The sequence below is a fragment of the Pteropus alecto genome, unplaced genomic scaffold (assembly GCF_000325575.1).
Source record: "Pteropus alecto unplaced genomic scaffold, ASM32557v1 scaffold281, whole genome shotgun sequence".
Classification (NCBI taxonomy): domain Eukaryota; kingdom Metazoa; phylum Chordata; class Mammalia; order Chiroptera; family Pteropodidae; genus Pteropus; species Pteropus alecto.
The window spans coordinates 313,620-331,472 of NW_006431909.1; the positions used below are offsets into that span (position 1 = coordinate 313,620).

Consider the following 17,853-nt stretch of genomic DNA (forward strand, 5'->3'; position numbering starts at 1 on the left):
TGGCTTTGATGGAAGATGAGCATGTCCTAGAACTCTAACGGGTGCAAATAGCAAAAGCTATAAGAGAAACCCCTTCTTTCTACCCAGAGGGCTAGAAAAAGAGGCTCCTTTTATCTTTTTTCTCTACTAGCTTTGCACTAAGACCAGCCCCAGTCATGAGGCTTGCACTGCCACTACAGTTGCTGGCAGCAGAACCGAGAAAAGAAGCCCATAGGGTCCAAAATGGGTATATTATTTTTTCATTCTCTGCTCTTACCACCTCACCATAAAGTGAGGTGTGTGACAGCATGGGGGAAAGGAGCAGCCAAAACTTTGACAGAAACCCACTCTTTCTAACTAGAGGACAGGCAGTTGTAGAATGTGGAGGAAATCCTGGGTGAGAAACCTAGAGAAGGGCATCTCTTAATTCTGTGAATTAACTGACACAAGACCCACACTCACCCTCAAGCTGTACACGAGTGGAACAGACCCAAAGAAGCATAATAAAAGCTCCGAGAACTGAACTATGATATAAACATTGCACAAGTCCTAGAATAACTTTAGAGTGGCACATGTATAGACATACCAAAAACAGCACAGCAAAGCCTTTGGAAACTGAACTGATATTGGATCTATTTCCCAGGGAAGGTTAAACAGAACATGCAGTCTGAACCTGAGTATATTGCCTGCTAAAAAAAAAAATTAAATCATTATCTAGGGGAGGAGAAAAGAAATGGTGTAGATGATAGAGGCTTTGTTCATCCCTCTTGTTACCAAATCAAAGTTGTGACAGAATCACAGAGCAAACAGCAAGGAAAGTCACCTAAGATCTATGAACAAGCCCCACAACTAGGGAGATAAATAAGAAATCACCCTGCAACAGGAGAAGATAGGACAGGGCAAGGATGCAAGCTTTCCCAGTCATGAGTGGCTGAGTGGGACAGAGGCCATAGCAGCATCTTCAGATGCCTCTTAAAGGGGCCATGTCCATGAGTGCACTTTTGCAGTGACGGACCTGCTCACTCTGAGCACCAACACCAGTTTGGCTGCATGGAGGGCACTAGGGACTTACAAAGGGACACTGAGTTGTCAGAGTGAGGGCCAGAGGCTAGGGTCTCTCCCCAACAGAAGTGCCTGTGGTATTCGTTGTTCCTCTGTTGAGCTGTCCCCGCTCTCAGTGTGTGGACTCAGCGCCGCCATAGCTGAGCTATCACCAAATTGGATAACAGAGGTCGCTCTGCCCAGAAGATTCCCTGAAACTCCACCTCCCCCAACTCGTAGCCACACCCAAGCCACATCCAGGTGTGTCCTTGGCAATTCATGTGCTCCTTGGTGAGCAGCACCAAGACACACTAGTGGCATCTGGCCTCATTTTCTGGCATGGCTTCTTGAGGCAACTATATAAGCACAGCATCTGTGGATTGCTTGGTTATCTTAAGAGGTGGCCCCAGAAAGGCACAGGCTGGGGCTAAATTTGGCCTGCAGCTGAGCCCCTCTCAGGACTGTGCCACTGGACACCTACTACACAAAGCCTCACGAATAAAACTGGGAGACTTAGGAGCTTTGCTCAGTACATAGAAACAGAAACAGAAAGGCAGCCAAAGTGGGAAGATAAAGAAGCAGAAACCATATGAGAGAACAAAACAGAGATCCAGGAATAATGGAGTCAGGCAATCTCACAGATGCAGAGTTCAAAACACTGGTTATAAGATGCTCAATGAACTTAGGGGAAGTATAAGTGAATTCAGTGAGAACTTTAACAAAGAGACAAAAAAAAACCCCATAAAAATGGAAATGGAAATTATAAAAGGGAACCAGTCAGAAATGAAGAACACGTTAACCAAGATGAAGAGTATACTAAGTGGAAAAAACAGAGTGGATAAAGAAGAGGAACGAACCACCGATATAGAAGACGGGGAAGCCAAGGACACTCAATCAGAATGGCAAGAAAAAAGCCAAGACTATAATAATAATATTAAAGGCAAAAAGATCCATGTCATAGGGGTACTGGAAAAAAAACCATGATGTTGAAGAGCTATTTTAAGAAATAATGCTGGAAAACTTCCCTAACCTGGTGAAGGAAACAGACCTAAAACCCCAGGAAGCTCAGAGTCCCAAAAAAGATGAACCCAAAGAGGCCCACACCAAGACACATCATAATTAAATACCAAAAGTTCACTACCAAGAGAGGATCTTAAAAGCAAGAGAAAAGCATTTAGTTACCTACAAGGGAGCTCCCATAAGACTGGCAGCCATTTTCTCGAAAGAAACTATGCAGGACAGAAGGGCCTGGCACAAAATATTCAACATGATGAAAACCTAGGATCTACAACCAAGAATACTTTATCCAGCAAAGCTATCATTTAGAGTCAAAGGACAAAAGAGAGCTTCCCAGACAAAAATAACCAAAGGAGTTTATCAACACCAAGCCAGTATTATAAGAAACGTTGGAGGGACTTAAGAAGAAAATCATGTATCAAAAACATGAATAAAGAATAGTAATAACTACATTTCTATAAACAAGTACCTCAAATGGAAAAGAATTAAGTTCTCCAACCAAAAGATAGAGTGGCTGAATGGATAAGAAACAAGACCCCTACATATGCTGCCTGCAAGAGACTCACTTCAGATTAAAAGATAGACAGACTAAAAGGGGATGGAAAAGATACTGCCTTGATGGACCTAGAGGATATTGTGCTGAATGAAATGGGAAAGATAGAGAAAGACAAATATCGCATAATTTCACGTATAGGTGGAACCAAAAGAAGAAATAAATAGCAAAAGCGGTAATAAATTCATAGATACAGAGAATATTTTGAGGGCTACTAGATGGGAGAAGGGTTGAGGGGATGGGAAGAAAAGGCAAAGGGATTAAGAAGTACAAATGGATAGTAGCAGAATAGACAAGGAGATGTAGAGTGTAGCATGGGGAAGATGGTTAATAATATAATAAATATGTAAGGGGGAAGAGGGGTACTAGATTTAATGGAGTGACCGCTTTGTGAGTTATATGGATCTCTGCTAGGTTATGCAACTGAAACTAGTATGTTATTGTATGCCATCTATAATTGAAAAAAACTCATTGAATTGTACAATGTAAATATGAGCAACTAATTGTCTATTATATATCAATAAAGCTGGGGGGGATTTTAAATAAAAGATTAGCAAATTAAAAAAAGTAGAAATGTAAAAATAAATCATAATCTAGTTGATTTTATCAAAACACAGTCTCAATATTTAAAATGTCCAGGATACAATCCCAAATTATTTGATATGCAAAGAACCAGGAAGATGTGATCAATTATCAAGGGAAAGGAAAATCAACAGACGCCAAAGTAAAGACTCAAATGTTAGAATTATCAGATATACTTTAGGACAGTTATTATCACTATGCTACATTTCATTCTTGAAATAAATGGAAATATAGAATTTTTAAAAAGACATAAACTATGAAAATATCTAAGTGGAAATATTAAAAATGAAAAATACAATACTTGAAATTTTAAAAAATATTAGATGGACTCAAATGCAGAACAGAGATAACAGAGAAAAAAGTCAGTGAACTTGTAGATCAATAAAAATTATTCAATCTGAAGAACAGAAAAAAGGATTGAGAAAAAATGAACAGATCCTTAGCAATTTGTTGGACAATATCAAATTCTCTAAAATTTGTATCATTGGAGTTCCAGAAGATTAGAAAAGAGAGATTGATGCAGGAAAAAATATGTAAAGAACTTATGGCTGAAATTTTCTGAAATTTGAAATACATAAATTTACAAGTTCAAGTAGCTCTGTGAACCCCAAACAGGATGAACTCAGAGAAAATCAGGCCCAGACACGTAATAATCAAACAGCTGCAAAACAAAGATAAAATATTTTGAAAGCAAAATATATATATATAATAAGAACACATTATACGTTAAGGGAACGATGATTCAAATGGTTGTGGATTTCCCATCAGAAATTTTAGAACCCAGAAGATAGTAAAACAATATGAAGGGCTGGTTAAAAAATTAAGTGCCAGTCCATAACTTTATAACCACTGGAAATATCTTTCAGAAACTAGGGTGAAATAAAGGCATTCTCAGATAAAGGAACTCTAAGAATACAAGCATCTTGCTCTAGAGGAAAACCCAAAGGTGGAAGAAAAATGAAAGAAGGGAGGAACTTGGATCTTCAGGAAGTAAGAAAGAGCAACATAAATGGTAAATACCTAAGAAAATATGACACTATTTTTCTCTCCTTAAGTTCCTTAAAATATGTATGACTGTTCAAAAAGTATTACATTGTCTGGTAGGGTTTTTATTGTAATAGATATAATATATGACAACTATAAAATGCAGTGGAGAAGGTAATGGAACACATGGTTTTAAGTCTTATGCATTTTACTTGAAGTAGTTAAATTTAACTCTAAACTGTGATAACATAGGAATGTATATTGTATACCTAGAGGAACCACTAAAAAATTTACAAAGAGATAAAGCCAAATAGACAATCCTAAATGAAAATGTAATACTAATATGTATTCTAATGGAAAACTGCTTCTCCACTCACAACACATCTGACATCAAATGTGTGGGGTTTTTTTTCTCCACATCAATCAATTTTCCAACTTTCTGGACCCCAGCTGTTATAATTTAATTCAGTTCTGACAATAACTACCTATGGTTTAAAGGTTCAGTCCCACAAGAGTGCCCTCACTTCAAATACCAGTTTCAAGTAATGAGTAATGAGGGTACCCACATTTCTGTCCAACTTGGCTACAAAGTCAAGGGTTTCTACAACTCCCCTCAGGTTTAATAATTTGCTAGAATGACTCACAAAACTCAGAAAAATGTTAACATGTTTACCAGTTTATTATAAAGGAAATTAAAAAGGATACTGATGAAAAGCCAAATGAAGAAATACATTGGACAAGTTTTGGAAGCATCCCAAGTGCAAGAGCTTCTTTCTCCATAAATTTGGGGTGCACCACTCTCCCAGCATATAGATGTGTTCACTAACCCAGAAGCTCTGCAAAACCCCTACTTTAGGGATTTTTATGGAGGCTTTATCATATAAACATGAAGGACTAGTAACAATGTCCAGCCCTTCTCCTATCCCTGGAGGATGAGGGGGTGGGGTTGAAGTTCCAAGATTCTAATCACAGTTTCATCTTTCTAGTGACCAGCTCCTATCCTGAAGCTATTCAGAACCCACCAAGAGTCACCTCATTAGAACAAATGATGCTGCTATTGCCCAAGAAATTCCAAGAGATTTAGGAGCTCTGTGTGAAACATTCCTATCACCACTGTCACTCAGGAAGTTTATAAGGTTTTTAGGAGCTCTGTGTCAAGACTGGGATTAAAGACCAATTATTAGAACAAAAGATGTTCCTAGCACCCCCCATCAGTCAGGAAATGACACAGGTTTTAGGAGCTTTCTGTCAGGAACCAGAGACAGAAAACAAATATATATTTCTTACTATGACACAGTTCAAGTAATTCAAAAGGAAAAAGGAGAGAACAGAAAAACAAAGCACAGAAGGGCCAACATAAAACAAATAAGTGGTAGACCTAAATCTAACCTTATCAATAATTACATTAAATGTAAAGGGTCTTAATACACCAAATAAAAGGCAGATTTTCTCAGGTTATATTGAAAAAAAATATTTCCCAACTATATGTTGTCTAAAGCAATCCACCAGAAATACAATGATATAGCTAGATTAAGGGTAAAGGGGTGAGAAAAGATATGACAGGCAAATATTAATGAAAATTAACTTGTAATGGCTACATTCATATCAGACTTAGAAGATTTCCAAAACAAGGAAAATTACTGAATATAAAGAACAGTGAAAAATTTTACAAAGAATTTATAGAAACCTAAGGAATTTATGGAACAATATCGAAAGGTCTAACATTCATGTCATTGGAGTCCCAGAAAGAGAGAATAACATGCAGAAAAAAATATTTGAAAAAATAATGGCTAAAAACTTCCCAAATTTCATGAAAGACATAAATTACAAGTTCAAGGAGCTCTGGAAACACCAAATAGAATAAACTCTAAGAAAATCATGCCCAGACACATCATAACTAGACTGCGAAAAAATACAGGTATTGAAAAAATTGAAAGCAGTCAAAAATAATGTATTACACGTAAGAGAAAAATAAATCAAATGGTTATGGACTTCTCATGAGAAAAAATAGAGGCCAGAAGACAAGGAAACAACATTCTGAAAGTGCTAATAAAAAAGGATTGCCAATCAATAATTCTCTATCCATTGAGCATATCCTTTAAGACTATGGTGAAATAAAAATATTCTTAGATGAAGGAAAACAAAAAAGAATTCATTGCCAATATTTCTGCTCTAAAGAAATGCTAAAGGAGGTTCATCAGGCTGAAGAAAAATAAAAGAAATGGAAAACTTGGAACATCAGGAATTAAGGAAGACCAATAAAAATGATACATATCTGGAGAAATATAAAAAGATTATCCATCTCTTTGAGGGTTGTCAATGTATATAGATTTAACAACTCCAGCATAAAATGGAGAAAGTAAGACTTTATGATCGTGAGGCTTACATTTTAAAGTGGTGAAATATCAACTCTAAGTAGACTAGGAGCACTTAGATATGTATATTATAATCTTTAGAACAACCACTAAAAAATAATAGAGATAATTTTTAAAAAGCAATAGATAAAATAGAATATTACAAAATATATAATGAATCCAAAAGAAGGCAGGAAAGGGGAACAGAAAAACGAGGGGGGAAAGGGTAAAAGAAAAACAATTATAAAATTATGAACTTTAATTTAACCATGTCTATACATTAAATATAACTAGTCTAAACATAACAAACACAACAAATAAGAGATTGTAAGATTGGAGTTTTAAACATATATTTAAAATAAGTTTCTTTTGACAGAACAGTTTTATTTTTTATTTAAGTACAATTTACATAACTTAAAATTAACCATTTTTACATGTATCATTCCATAGCATTTAGTACATTCACAATATTGTACAAGTGTCATCTGTATCTGGTTCCAAAACATTTTCTTTTCTTTTCTTTTTTAAGCGAGGCAACCCTTGGTTGACCTCACAGATTGCAAAGACCTTGTCAGCTTACAATCCTTTACTTTTTTTATTTTTATGCCTGCAACACCTGGTCTTCCTAGGTGGTCTCCCATCCAAGTACTAACTAGGCCCAACCCTGCTTAGCTTCCAAGGTCAGATACGATCGGGCTTGTTCAGGGTGGTATGGCCGTAGACTCCAAAACATTTTCATTTCCTCAAAAGGAAATTCCATACTTATTAAGCAGTCACATGCCATTCTTCCAACACCTGGCAAACACTAATCTGCTGTCTAAATGGATTTACCAATTCTGAATATTTCATATAAAATAAATCATACAATATGTGACCTTTGTGTCTGAATTGTTTCACTTAATATGTTTTTAATGTTCATTGATATTTTAACATCAGTAATTCATTTATTTTTATAACTAAATACTATTCCATTGTATGATGGATATACCACATTTTGTTTAGACATTCATCAGTTAATAGATTGGCTTTTGGCTATTGTGAAAACTTATGCTAGGAACATTCTTGTACAAATTTTTGTTTAAACACCTGTTTTCAATTCTTTGGATATATCTCTAGAAGTAGAATGTCTGGATCACATGGTAATTTTATGTTTAACTTATTGAAAAACCACCAAACTGTTTTCCAGAGTAGCAGCACCATTTTAAAGTCCCTCCAGCAATTCAAAATTCTCTACATTCTTGTCAACATTTGTTATTTTCCATTGTTTGGGCTATCATCATCCTAGTGGATGTGAAGTGGTATCTCCTTGTCGTTTTGATTTGCATTTCCCTAAAGATTAGTGACGTGGAGCATCTTGCCATGTGCTTTTTGAACGTTTATATATCTTCTTTGGAGAAAAAGGGCTCTAAGTTACAGGCTCATTTTTATTGGGTTGTCTTTTTGTTGTTGAATCAAAAATTCTGGATTCTAAATCCTTATCAGATATACAATCTATAAACATTTTCCTCATTCTGTATGTTGTTTTTTCACTTTTATTATAGTATCTTTTGATGCACAAACTCTTCAATTTTGATGATATCCAATTTACATTTTTCTTTTGTTGCTTGAGCTTTTTGGGTCTTATCTAAGAAATCATTGCCAAATCTAAAGTCATGAAAATTTACCCTTATGTTTTCTTCTGAGTTTTATGGTTTTATCTCTTATGTTTAGGTCTTTGATCCATTTTGAGTTAATTTTTGTATATGGTGTCAGGTAAAGATCCAACTTCATTCTCCTGCATTGATTTAGCCAGCACCGTTTTTTTTAAAGAGACTATTCTTTCCTCAATTGAATGGCCTTGGCATTCGGTCAAAAATCAATTGCCCATAGATGTATGGGTTCATTTGTGGACTCTAATTCTATCCTATTAATTAATCTCTATTATTATTCTAGTAACATATTGTTTTAATTACTGTAGCTTTGTAGTCAATATTGAAGTGTATCTCTTCCCCAGTTTCTTCCTTCTGTGGCTTTTCAGTCTATCTACTAGCTCTGTTAGTTCTTGTCCCAGGTGGCTGTGGGTAGTTTATGTCTTTAAAAGCTTTTGACAAAAGCCTCTCAGGTGGTCACTCCAGCCCTTAGAGTTCTGAGATGGTAGAGGAGAAACAAAGGCAGGCCCCTGTGCTGATTACTCAGGGAGCTGCCAGACAGGTAAAAATCAGAACAATTCTTTGAGGACAAAGTCTGTATTGCTCGACTACAATACAAACTGTACCAGGAATTCAGGCCACCATACCCACAGCCACCTCTGAACTGGGGGGATAGTAAGCAAAATGTAAGTAATAATAGTAATAATTATAGTAAGCAAAACTGGGGTAAGTAAGCAAAAATGCCACAATTTCTTCTTATTGAAAATTAGCTTTTTTTTTTTATTAAGCACTCCCCTAGTTTTGTAATTTTTAAGTTAGATTCCAGAGTTTTGAAAAAGTTGATTCTGACCATTTGCCAGCTTAATCATTGCTTCAGCAGAGGGATGGAACTGTGGAGCTCCCTTGTCCATCATTCTCAGTGACATCACACCCATTTCTATCAAATTTTGTTATATATATTTTACAGCTCTGTTGTTTGGTACAAACATATTTAGGATTTCTATATTTCAATAGACATTCCTGGAGGATATTTTCACTAAGCAAAGAGTTATGGATTTAACAGTTTGTGCTTCCTTTCACTTCTTAAAAATGTGCTACTTCCTCCATGATTTCTGATGAGAAATCTGTCAGATTGTGTCCTCCTATAGATAAGGTGTCATTTCTCTCACTGCTTTTAAGATTTTTTTCTTTATATTTAGTTTTAAGAGGTTTGATTAAAATGTGTCTTGGTTAGGATTTCCTTGGTTTTTACTCTGGGTTTTATTGAGCTTTTTGAATCTGTAGGTATATGTCTTTTGCTATATTTGGGACATTTTCAACCATTATTTCTTCAACTAGTTAGTCCCGCCCTCATTTTCCCTTCCCTGTGTGACTCCTCCAACATGAATTTTAGACTCTTTACTATTTCATAGGTCTCTGAGGCTGTTTTTCTTTACAGTCTATTTTTCTCTCTGCTTTCAAACTGAATTATTTCTGTTATCTGTCTTCAAATTCACTGAATTGTTCCTCTGTACATTCCATACTACTGTTGAGCCCATCCATTGAGGTTTTTTTTTTGTTGTTATTGTATTTTTCAATTCTAAAGTCTCCATTTAGTTTTTCTTTTTTGTCTTCTATTTCTTGCTAACACTTTCTACTTTTTTGTTTCAGACATGTTTGCAATTGTTGATTAAAGTGTATTTATGACGGCTCCTTTAAAATCTTTGTCATGTCATTCTAATGTCTCTGTTATCTGTGTTGGCATCTATTGATATTTTTAAGACTTTATTTTTTAGAGCAGTTTTAGGTTCATAGCAAAATATCTATTGATTTTTATTCAAGTTGGGATTTTCCTGGTTTTGGTACTGTGATTTTCTACTGAAATGTGGACATTTTTGGCATTTGGGGCATATTGTGAGACTAGATCTTATTTAAACCTTCAGTTCTAGCTGCCTTCCTCTGACACTGTCATGGCTGAGAGCAGAGACACTACCTTGTTTCTGCCAGATGTAGGTAAAGTCTAGGTTCCTCACTCAGCTTTGACATCTGAGGAAGGCCTCCTTATTATTGCTGAAAAAGGGTGGAAGTTTCAGCTTCCCATTAGGCATCTACTGGTAAACACCCAGCTGTATTACTGTTCCCCAGGTGGTCTCCACCGACCTTACAGGGGTGTGTTGTGGCCTTGTTATCACCGGGCAGTAATGAAAGTCCTAACTCTCCAGTAAGCCTCCCTGACATCATCCCGTAGGGAGACTGAGGGGTGCAGGTGGCTCATTACTGCTGGGTTGGGGTAGAAGTCCCAGCTCCCCCAAATAGTCTATATTAACACAATGAAGGGGGGTGCTGTCTTATAACCATTGGTGGAGATGAAAGTCCCAGCTCCCTATTCATCCTTTTCTGACATCTCTCCCGAGGTGAGGTGGGGTGGAAGCATCCTTTTACAGCCTGGCAAGAGTGGAAATCCAGGGCCCCCATAGGACCTTTGCAGGTATGGGTGGAACCAGTTTTTCCTGTGGTGTTTGGCTGGAGTAGAGTGGTAAAAGTTTCCTGTCTTACTAGGCAGTCCTTTTCTTTGTTCTTTGGTTAGAGAAAGCAGGCTTTTCTTGTTTTATTTTTTCTGTCTACACCAATTGACATTTCAGAACTGCCAGCTTCTTCGGCTGGGATACAAGTCTGGGATACATGAGGCAAAAAGAAGACCAAGAGAACTCACCACCATGTTATTTCTTAGATTCCACTGGTCTCAACCCTGTCTGCCTGTTTTTTTTTTTTTCACTTTTCAAAGTCTTATATTTGTTATCTATAAACACCCAGGGTTTTTATTTGTACCTAGCAGGAGAAATAGAAAAAAGTATATCTACTCAATCTTTTCTGAGGCAGAAATCCATCTTCTATTATTTTAAAATTATTACTACTTTGTAATCTGTTCTTTTCTTGCCCCTTTAAATGTCTATTGTACAGATAGAGAATATTCTAGGTCTATTTTTATGTTTTGCCTTTTCTCTCATAATTTCAGTGTCATCTCAGACCAGCAATGGTTTGAAAAGAAATAATTACCTGTTATGTAAATTTCTAAGTGACTCCACTTCATAAACTTGGTGTGAATATTGACACATTATAAAGTTTTCAAAACAGTGCCTGACAAATATTAAAGACTCACTTATTGGGAGGAATTATTCTGAAATCTATGATTCCTGAGTGGACAAATGCAGAGAAGAATAAGAAAGGTGCAATGGAAGAGTAAGAGCTGATCTCTGCCTTTGATGATTAACACATTTTGATAGCTGATAATTGAGCATTATAGTAGATGCACATTCCAAACAGAAGAAAAGGCATAAGAAAAATTGCTAATGTGGAAAAGTGCAATGTGAGTTCTGGGACCATCAATCTATTTTTACTTTATGATATATAGAATACATAAATAAAAAATGAAAAAATATGAAAGACCTTGAAGGTAAGGAGTTCAGATTGTTCTCTACAGGAATCGAAGAATGGTAGACATTTATTCTGAGTTACGACTATGGGAAAACCAGTCATCTTTTCAATTTTTAACGTGCAAATGAAGACTGCATGTTTACCCATAGACCACTTTCTGTATAGCTCTATCATCTCAAAAAATTTGCTTTTCCTGCTATTTCCTTCCTGGATTATGTATCAGCCTGGATTCCTTCAATTATCTCAGCAACTCAGACAACCATTCAACCATTTCAATGAAATGAAGTTAGGAAAAATAAAAACTGGTTCTGGTAATAAGTGAAAAAGATGTGTCTGGCTGCAGTTTGTCCAGAGACTTTACACCAGAAAGCCAAACAGAACTATGGGCCTTGTCAGCCCCACTTTTTCAGTCCTGTGGGCATAGCCACTGCAATCAACCATCCTAAACCATACTTCCCCTCTACTTCTGTCTGTGCCCTTAGAAATGCCAGTCATAACATAAACAGTGCTAATGTGCTAAACCTCAACACTAAAGGTTTTACTTCCACATCCTGCATTAACTTAGCCATGCTTTTTCTAAGGATTTCTCTTCCTCTACAGTGCTTGAGTTGATGTTGCTCATTTCCCATGCCTCACATCCCATGGATCCCAGAAAAAGTGGGACGGGTGTGTGTGTGGGTTGTTATTTTTTGTTGCCTGCACATATACATTTCTATACCTCATCCTCACAATGAAGTCTTTTAGTGAGAGCTGTATCAATGCTTATACCCTTTCTATACTGGAACTGCTGTAACTTGCTCAAAACTCATTCTGAAATATAGTTTTGATAAAATTCATGAATCTATTTTGTGGGGGTAGGGTTAAGGAAGTTATTGCATTCCAGCTAGATTTGCTCAAACTCATGCTGGTAATTTTAAAGACTTACATATCTAAGCTTATTTCCACAGAAACTGCTTTTTCAGCTAGGTTTACTGATTTCAAGATTATAGATTGGATTATGTCTCCAAAAAGGTATGGTTAAGTCCTAACCGTGGTACCTGTGACTGTAACTTTATTTGAAAACAGGGTCTTAGCAGATGTAATGAAGTTAAAATGAGATCACACTGGATTAGGGCAGGCTCTAAACCCTATAACTTATGTCCTTATAAAGACAGGGAGGTTTGGAGACACACACAAAGAGCCACATGAAGAGATTGAAGTGGTGAAGCGACTACAAGCCAAGGAATGCCTGGAACCACAAAAGTTTAAGACGCAAGGAAGGATTCTTCCCTAGAGCCATGATAAAAATGGTCATGGCCCTGATCGCACCTGTGGATTTTAGACTTCTAGCCTCCAGAACTGTGAAAGAGCAGAGTACCAAACTTGGTGGCTTGTTAACAAAACACTTGGTGGCTTGTTTTAAATTTGGTGGGATTTTGCCACAACAGCCTAGGAAACAAACTCCTCATGCACTGAAAATTTTAACACCAGTTTTTGAATTTTCTCTTTCTCTAATGCCCTTATCATTATCTGCATGAGAAACTTAACCAATTGGCTGGTCTTTCTCTTCTCATATATATTTTCACAATGGTAGAGAATAGGAGTGAATAAGAACTTATCATGTGTTATAAACTCAAGTTTAGAGGGTAAGTATATATCAGTTTCATTTATGCAATCACATTTGAAAGCTTAAATATAACCAAACTTTTTCCAGTAGGATTCCAAGTTGGCCAAGCAGGAATTCTACAAGGAATGCAATACACTTTCATTGTTCACTTTTATTACATAATACATTTACATTTTTTAAAGATAGAAATAAAGTAGTAAAAAAAAAAAAAAAATCAGCCACAATCCTAGTTAGGATTATCATTCTATCCATCCTTGCTAACCATCCTATCCATCCTTGCTAACCATCCTTCCTCATATTTTATTCTGAATCTGTATAGAAAGGCTATCGTATAGAAAGTTACTTATTTTACATCATTTTGCTGGCTTCCCTACCATGCCCTAGGAAATTACTATTTTTATTGCACTGTAAAAACACATAAGAAAGTGACCTGAGGATAATAAAAATTGTCATGTGGTGTTCCCACTCCACTCTATTCATGTTTCTTAGCACTCCTGAGTTAGGGGAGATTCTTCCTTTAAGGTACTGTAAAAGAAAGGATTCTCAAAAAGGGTGTGAGCTCTCCAACTTTCACAAAGCCCTATGGGAAGGCCAAGCTGAATGGTTACCCATAATTCATGAGGAAATAAAGTCCTGAGTAGAAAGAACCAGGTCAAAGCCATTACACAATTTAGAAGCTCCCTTCGCTTCTAAAAAACCCTACCTCCCATCCTTTTAGGCATTTAAGAATAAGATTAAAAAATGATAAAAATTATCATGAGTGTATCTTGAATTAGCTTTGCTCTAGTTTTAAAATAGCTGGTAAATTTGTCAGTTTCTCTCTGTGGTTCTTTTAATTTTTGCTTTATGAATATTCTCAGGCTATATTATTTAGGAACATACAAGGTTAGAATCATATCTTCCTGGTGAATTAAAATTTACCATTCTCTAGTAACTTTATCTCTATTTTTGCCTAAAGACCATTTTGTCTGATATTTAAATACAAACAGCTTTCTCTTTGATATTATTTGCCTGGTATATGTTCTCCTGTATCTTTTCACTTACGTATCTTTATAAATAACTTATAGCTACTTAAAAAAAAAAAATCACTTCACAATCTTTGATTTTAACTGAAAAGTTGAGTCCATTTACGGGAATTAATGATGTAGATTTCTATTATGTTTCCACTTATCTGTTCTTTTTGTTTCCTCCTTACTTTACTGTTTTTTTCCTCATTCCATTACTTCCTTCTGTTTCAGTTCTCTCCCTGCCACTCCTCCCTCTCTTCCTCTCCTTATTAGTGGGTATCCTGGTTACTTTAATATGTACTATATACTTGTCATTATGTCTGCCATCTTCCTAAAATAGCGGAACCTTAGAATGTTTTAACCCAGTAACTCACAAATTTGCTTCTCAAAACTTAAGTTCTTTAAACTGCACAAAATAGACATTATTTTATAGTCACTATTCCTTTAACAAAAATATTTATATTAAAAGTTATTTTGCATAAATATTTAAGCCTTGATATATTTTAGTCTGGTCACCAGTATTTTGTTTTATATGACAATCTATTTTTTTTACAAGATTCCTGATGTAGCATTGCCAAGAATTCTCTGGCTGCATATGCTAATTAATTCTACCCAGCTAACAGACTTTCCCTGAAGTTTACTCCTCCAACCCATCTGCATTTTATCTTCATTCCTGTAGGATGATCTCATCATATAAAACTTTCAATAACATACTCTCAAAATTCCCTTTCATGTGATATCTCAATAAAAGTCTCTCAAGTCTGATATTTATCTTAGGGTAGAGAAATAATCAGTGGAAAAAAGCCACCATTAGTATGTTCTAAGTCAACTACACAAACCCCCCAGGGCATGCAGTTCAAATTGGACACATCTTAGGGATGTCTGAAATGGGTTTTGTCTGATGAGAAAAAAGGAATTTTTACTGAAAAATTTGAAAACCTTAAATATTTTATTAGGAACCTATGAGCATGCTTCAACTCTTAAATATACTTCCTTTTATCTTCTCAAATTTTACACATTCTTTCCTCCTCCTTCTAACCAAAAAACTTCCATCTGATACTTCATTGACAAAATAGATTTAACCAAATGGGAACTCTTTTTATTCTTTCCACCACCAAATTCTCATATCTGCTTGCACTGTCACCTGTATTCTCTCTTCCCATCTGTTCGTAAAGGAAGTAACCCAGTTCCTATCAACCACTAACTGGGTCATCTATGCAACAGCTCATCTTTTCTTGGATTCTCAAATACTTTTTTCCTGAAGTTATCTTATTGGGTCATTACCATCAGTTTACAAATATATTCTATAGATTCCATCTTTAATAACAAACCAAAAACAAAGTACCAAAAATCCTTTCCTTAATCTCACATCTGCTTCAAGCTGACTCACCTCTGGGCTTCCAGCAAAACGTTTCAAGGGTCGTCTACACTTGCTGTAACCTCTTCCTATCTATGTTCACTTTTTAACTCAGTCTAATAAACATTTACTGAGCATTTATGATATGCTGAGATTACTGTTCTAAGACTTTTTTAATGCAAATTATTTAATGCACCCAACTCTATGAGAAGATGCACTGGAGATAAGGCAACTAAAGCATAAATGTTACAAAACTTGAAGAAAGCCTCAAAAATAGTGGCAAGACCAGATTCGAAAACCAGGCAAGCTGATAGCAGAACTGTGCTCCTACCAATTACTTTATGCTGCCCTAATCTGACTTATGACCCCAGCAGTCCACCAAAAAGGCATTTGTCTACATTGGCCTATGTATTGCCTCATCTAAAGAATACCGTGCTCATTTTATTCCATTTTATATTAGCAATCAACAGAATGTTTCTATTTTCATACACTTTACTGTCTTGGCTACTAAGACAACACATTCTAGATAGCCTCCACTTTGTTAGCACAGGAGATCGGCTACATTTTCCCCTCTACATGACTTAGTTGGAGTGCCAAGGCTCAAACAAAGGTTTGTTTTCTGTTTACTTTCCCTAAGTGATCTTACCCTATCACCTCTCTTTAACACTACCTAAAGGCTGATGATTCCAAAGTTATTGAGTTGTCCCGATTTCACTGTCAAATAAGCTTTGCAAATCTAATGTGCTCTAAACTAATTCATTCTACTTGCTTCCAAACTGCTTCTCCATAGCCCCATTTTAATTAGCCAGTTGTCAAAGTTTAAAAAGCTGGCATAGTACTTGATGCCTCCTTCCTTTCTTTCAACATGGACCTCAGAAATCCTGTCAGCTCAAATCAAGAAATCTGATTATCCATTTCCACCCATTGCCAATATAGCACCTCTGTTCTAACCTTTATTACCTTGCTTCAATGATTACTCAGCCTCTAAAATGGTCACTTGGCCTCTGCTCTTGTTCTCCTATCAATCTACTTATCACAAAGCATCAAGTGATCTTTTCAGAATGTCAATCATATCTCTGCCATACTCAAGCATCCTTTGGCAGATTCTCATTGCATTTAATATTGAAGAATTCCACACTATGACCCTTCCATACCTTAATCTTCAATCACATCCCACACTTTTCACTTTCCTTTTAGTGCATTATTTTTTCATGTTTTTCTCAAAACAAAATTTAACTCTTCCCCCCACTACATGCAAGAGAACTAGTGATTTCAAGAGGACAGGAATATTTTGCTTTGATATTAATTATATAATATCTGGCACATAACAGGTAGTAGGCAACTATTTGCAAAGGAAGTTTGAAAGAGCTTTCCCTCCCATCTATTAAACTTCTTATGAAATAGTTGTAAGAAGCCATGACTTGCTTCAGTTTTAGCTCTCCCACTAAAGAGATGTAAAACACTAAGCTTGTCATAAAATGAAGAAATAATATGCATACTGTCTACTACTTAATGGAGCTGTTCTGAAAATAGTTTAGAGCATCAGTTCTCAAAGCGTGGCACAGCAGCATCAGCATCACCTGACAGCCTGTTAGAAATATAAATCCTCAGCCCCCACCCTTGATTTACTGAATCAGGAACTCTGGAATTAGGGCTCAGAAACAACCCCACTCCTCACTCCAGGTGATTGTAATGAACACTGAAGTTTAAGAAGCACTTACTTGGACAATAAAATCCTGAAGAAGAAAAGAAAAATCTAAGTAAATGCCAGGTTACTACCTTGTATGACGAAGTTATTCACCAGTGGTAGTTAAATTACAAAGCCAGGTTTTTCCAAAAAAAAAAAAAAAAAAAAGCCTGTGTTGCTTCATACTATTTTAAACACAAAATACCATAAATGTGAAATACATGTAATCAAGGAAAGCAGCGATAGTTCTGCTTACAAAACAGATACAACTACGTAATACCTTAAATTATTAATAGAGGTATCCAGGCTATGACCTGCATTAGAACACTTCATAGAGATTTTGCTGGACTTGGGGTAAAAACAAAAAAGGCTTTTATAGTCCCTCACATGCTTTGGATATTGTATGAAATAGCTAGTACTATGAATCCAGGCAATGTAGGATTAACCAAGATTGATCTTATAAATCTTGACAATTCAGGTGTCCAACACTGAAGTCACTTACATCTACGATCTACCAATTATGATGGAATAAGATATGTATTTAGGGGATTCAGATCACCTGCCTCCTGACATGCTGAGTAAAATGATTCTGAATTTCAGATTCAACTTCCCTCTATCGGCCAACACTATCAGTCTTGCTGGCT

The 17,853-nt window shown here is 36.0% G+C and overlaps 1 long non-coding RNA gene and 1 pseudogene across 1 annotated transcript in view; one reads left to right on the forward strand and one right to left on the reverse strand.

The window, feature by feature from the left end:
- The window catches only part of LOC107196547, a 38,483-nt gene that overhangs the window by 13,527 nt on the left and 7,103 nt on the right, over positions 1-17,853 (forward strand). The window contains exon 2 of the long non-coding RNA XR_001517979.2: positions 4,039-4,184. This is a non-coding gene — a long non-coding RNA (uncharacterized LOC107196547). The remainder of the gene's footprint in view (positions 1-4,038; positions 4,185-17,853) is intronic.
- On the reverse strand, positions 7,115-7,233 carry LOC112471934 (annotated as a pseudogene).